The sequence below is a fragment of the Marmota monax genome, unplaced genomic scaffold (assembly GCF_021218885.2).
Source record: "Marmota monax isolate L192 unplaced genomic scaffold, Marmota_monax_Labrador192_F-V1.1 WCK01_AAM20220418_F8-fsc00103, whole genome shotgun sequence".
Lineage (NCBI taxonomy): Eukaryota > Metazoa > Chordata > Mammalia > Rodentia > Sciuridae > Marmota > Marmota monax.
The window spans coordinates 5223345-5228595 of NW_026694286.1; the positions used below are offsets into that span (position 1 = coordinate 5223345).

At 40.4% G+C, this 5251-nt stretch overlaps 1 long non-coding RNA gene across 1 annotated transcript; it reads left to right on the forward strand.

Annotated features, from left to right (window-relative positions):
• Nucleotides 1-774: 774 nt before the first annotated feature.
• LOC124108893 (uncharacterized) lies at nt 775-4366 on the forward strand. The gene is made up of 2 exons (XR_006856813.1): nt 775-1180; nt 3830-4366. It is a non-coding gene; the product is annotated as an uncharacterized LOC124108893 (long non-coding RNA).
• The last annotated feature ends 885 nt before the right edge of the window (nt 4367-5251 follow it).

The window sequence follows — 5251 nt, forward strand, 5'->3', positions numbered from 1 at the left end:
AGCCATCAAGCACAGATCCATATTGGTGTTACACAAGTCTCAGTTCACTGGACAGGTGTCCATCCATCTCCCTGCCCTCTTTTCCTTTCTCCATTTTTAATTTGTTTCAATTTGAAGAAACATCATTAAGTTTTCCAGCTTCCATGGCTAGAACTAGAGCAATGGGTAGCCAAACCAACGCTCACCTTCGATTTCCTCTGGGAACTTGGAGCAGGAAAATTTCCCATCAATCTGTCAATTGAATAAGTACACTTTAGAATGAGAAATTTGATAGATATAATTTAGGAGTGGGTCCTGAGCCTTCTCCTACCTACACACTGCTGAGATCTCACTGCAACGTGGGTGCTTCTCTTGGCTCTTCTACTTATCTGAATTACTACTAATGTCATTCCAATTTATGCAAAAACAAATACAACCTCACTAAATGTCATCTTTTATTTTGGCTTCCTCCCAATTCTCTCCACAGGCATGAGAACCATGAAGTTATGCACAAAGAGGAGGTTTGGTACCATAGGTGCTATCAGTGAGGGGCCTGGAAACTGTCCCCTGACCTGTGATCTGTTTGTACACAATTCACTGAGCCAGGGAAGGGCGGGGGGACTTCCTTTCTGGTATCAATGACAGGATGTGATCCATTGTTTCTTTTTGTTGTTATTTTGTTTCATTTCTGCACAGGATATTTGAACCAAAGAAAAAGTTCATGTCTGTGTGCTTATTTTTTTTTCACATCTGGGTCAAATAGTCTGATTGTGGTTTATATCTTGCTAATAAAAGGTCTTTGAACCCACTGTGCACTCCTAGTGTAAATGGCAGAGACAGCCACAGAATTTTACCTTCTCACTGGGAAATTATTTTCTCTCTGTGTGTTTTGATGGTGACAGGCTTTCTTCCAACTTGCAGTTCTTCCTCCTTGGGGGAATAGAAATGTAAGGAATAATTTCTGATTTGATATTTCCTGTTCTACTCACGTACCACTGCAGTTTAAAGACTATCTACCAAACTAGCTAACAACCCACTTTCAAAACTATACTTTGGGAAAACAGAAGGCCAAGGGGAAGAGAAGAAAAAGTCTCTTCAAAGAATACATTTGAGGATATACGTGAAGTATTTGGAAGAAGAGATGATTTGCTAATTCTACTGGGCACATAACATTGTATAAAGCTACATTGATGTGATCTGGGTAAGATAATTTTTTTTTTTTAATTTTTTTTATTGGTTGTTCAAAACATTGGGTAAGATAATTCTTAAGCTAAAATTCTATCATTATGCTGTATAAGGCAGTGTCATTGTAAGCGAAGATGTTTGCCTATCACACATAATTCAAAATAGTCTTGTTCATCACTAATTCTGGAAAAGAATGATGAGTACTTGTTTACTGGCTAAAATGACATAGCCATGGGAAAGCGATGTAAACATGCTCCAGAATTCACAGATTTATCAGCGTCCAAATAAAAATTCTCAATTTTTTTTTTAAACTCAGGGAATTAACATGATTTTGAATTTTGTGCCAAAATGAGATATTATTAATAATGTTATCATAGTACTTTAAATCTGTAAATCTCAAAATTTTAGGTGATAGAATGATGATGCAGAGGAGTGAATATGAATCAGTTTGAAATCAAAGGTAATAAAAATGGCACATGGTACTCTGTTCAAGGGATGGCCAAATACATTTTGGTCTTCTTGGTATAACCAGGTTAAAACCCATCCAATAGTTACAGACTCTAGAACCAAAAGGAAACAAAAACTGAGATTTGCCTAACCTAAACTTCTCTCCCACACATTGTCTGCAAATATCTGGGCTCAAACACACAGGAATAAAGGACTGTCCAGTGCAAATAGTCAAGTCCATTGATTTCCTTCATCTTGCTCCATTTAATATGATCTTCCTCCTGTGTTCTCCATCTGAGTAAAAAGAACGTTCATCACCCAGAAACCCCAGCTTCCCTGGATCCCCTCACCTAACCCACCTCCCAGTCCTGAGATTCTACCTCGCAAACCTTCTCTCCATCTCTTCTACTGTCCTTCCATCCCAGCCCACATGCTGTCCCATTCTGGTCTCCTGGGTCCCTTCTCATGACCCCTTTTCACCTATCTTCCCTGTAGCAAGAGGAATTTTTAGAATGTAAATCAGCTCATGTTACACCCCTGCTTAACATCTGTCCATATGCCCTCGTAAGAACGTCCAAGATCTTTAATATGGTCTTCATGTCCCTGCAATCTCAGGCTCTGATGGCTCCCTCAGAGTCATTGCCCACCGTGGTGGCCTCTCATGAATGTCCCCCATCCTGGGCTTTTTGAGTTCCTGAAGTCACCAAACACTCCTCTACCTGGGGACATTCAAATTGCTGCTCCCTGTCCCTGGAATGATCTTGCTTGGCTAAAGCCTGCCTGTCCTTCAGGTTTCCACTGAAATATATCTCAGAGCAGTTACTTTTCCTTTGTAGTCACCACAGTTGACATTACATGTACATGTGTGTCCACATGCATGTGTGTATAATTAACGTAGTTAAATTTTATTTATATACATATGCACACACACAGATGTATAATTTGTGTAGTGTGTGACAACAGTGTATCTGCTTCATCTTACTGTTGTATTTACCCAGCATAGAACATGCTTCCTGCTCTTTTTGAGTACTTAATACATTGTATCAAATCAGATGTAATTATTAGAAATGTATTCATATCTAATTATTAAAAAATAATTTATAGAAAACTTGGAATAGAACTATTTGACCCAGTTATCCCACTCATCTGTTTATACCCAAAGGATTTAAAATCAGCATACTACAGTGGCAAGGCCACTTCAATGTTTATAGCAGCTCAATTCACAATATCCAAGCTATGGAATCACACTAGGTGCCCTGCAACAGATGAACGGATGAAGAAAATGTGGTATATACACACAATGGAATATCACTCAGCCATAAAAAAGAATAAAATTATGGCATTTGCCAGTAAATGGATAGAACTAGAGAGTATCTTGCTAAGAGAAATAAGCCAATCTCCCAAAACCAAATGCAGAATGTTCTCTCTGATACGTGGATACTAACTCACAACAGAGGAGGGGAAGATTAGAAGTTCACTGGACTAGACAAAGGGAATGAGGGGAAGGGAGGGGGAATAGGAATTGAAAAGGCATTAGAATAAGTTGGACATATCTTTGTTATCCTTATATATGAATAAATGACCAATGTAATTATATATCATATACAACCATAAAACATGATCCTAAATGGAACAAGTTATACTTACTCTATGTGTGTATAATATATCAAAATACACTCTGTCATGTATATCTGGAAAGAACAAATAAAAAAAGAAAGTAAAAGAAAATAATTAATTTATAAATTGTGCATTAGTTGAAATGTATTTTACCAACCAAATACCATGTTAAGTGGTATCTTTTTTGTGCAAAACAGAATTGTGCTACATTAAAAAATATTGTCCTGGGGAGCCAAAGAATAAACACATGAATGAAGTACTCATCACTTATTTAAGCTAACTTTAACATTAACAGTGCATGCATAATTAAACTCACAGTCATGAGTTAAATAAATAAATGATTAGCTTGGGGACAGGATGGCCACCATGGGCGATATCATCTCCTTCACTGTTTGTTGGGTAGAGGACATTATCTAGTTGCTATAGTTCAGCTACATATGTTTCCTTAGTTGATGATGTGTGGAATAAGTAATAATGATGATTAAATAATGGTAATACATGAATATAAATTAAATTATTTCAATGCTTACCATGAATCAGCTTCATTTAAATCTTGCCAGATCTTTATTACAAGGTTACCCATTATCACCCTATTTTACAGGTTGGGAAACTGAGACTTGGAGAGCTTAAATGGTTTGTGATTCCAGGAGCTGGACATTGACCCCAGGTCTGTGACTGCAGTGTCATGGTTCCAAAGCCCTGTACCATGGCCAGTGTCACAAACATTTTCATGATCACCCACAAGGGGCATCAGGGTTGTAATGATAGACTTTCCCTTTCTTTTTCTTCTAAATAGTACACAGTAGAGTTCTTAACTCAGAACTTAATTGAAATAAAGAGCCATGTAGTTTGTTTATCATCAGTGACATTTTACTGATTATTTTCTTCATTCAATGAATACAAATGTTTTTTACACTGGTTTCAGCTGTAGCAACTCTGTTAAAATATCCAGTTTGTAAACCTGCAAGTTTCTTTAAAAAAGATGGCACGGACACTCCAGCATGCCACAGGGCTGTTTTGTATCCCCACCCGCCCATGACATGGGCGTTGGAGGACCCTCATCCAAGAAGTAGCAGGAGAAGGTGGGGGATTGGACCATATGACGGTTTATATTTCTTAATAAATCTTTACCACGACACTGGTTATTGGTTCTCATTTCCACCAACAAGGGAAGTGGGACAAGAATGTGCCCATGTCTTCTGTTGGCCAATGGATGCCAGCAGACACCTTTCATGTGGTTCATGTAAATATTACCATGGGGAAGGGTTCTGTGGGAGAATCACAAGTCAGCAGGGAGTCAAAGCTGTAGAAAATGAGAGAAAGGAGGATGGGAGGACAGGTGAAGCCAGAGCAGGCTGAATTTCACAGCCTTCCAGCATAGGCTGCCAGGGACAGGTCAAATCTCCATGAAGGAGCTAGGCTAGGTGGCCGATCCTTGCCCGTTCCAGATCCCCCTCCCAGGCAGGAGCTGTTGGAGCAGTCTCTATCTGGTTCTGGGAAAGCTTGTTCCTTGACATCTGCCCTGCTTCTCCTCCTCCCCTGCAGCATTCCTGCTGTCACGGTGAGAATGGTCCCTCACTGCAGTCAAACCAATGTGCCCCTCTCAGAGAGCATTGGTCTTGTGGCTCCTGATGGCCTGAAGTTGAACCCCCAAGGTACAGTCTTTGCATTTCAGCTGCGCAAACAGCCCCATGTGGCTGTTTGCATTCATGGTAGCTAATGCCCCAGCTCACCATATGGGAGTCAGGCTGACTGCTCCACTGTGCCTGCTCTGGGCTGTGTGTATGGCTGCCTTCCTTGGTGTTTGCTGATGGAGGGATCTTCGTCATGATCCTTTCCTTGTTCCTCTCTCCCTCAAGCATCCCCTGGCTTAAGGCTGGGAGCTGTCTCCTTGTGCTATACCAGGTGCTGTCTGTGACCTGCTGCAGGATCACAGTCCACACGGCACAGTGAGAGTGCACCCTATCAAGCCGCTGCACCCAAGGCTCCAGAGCATCTTGGCCATTCACAGCTTGGCACATGC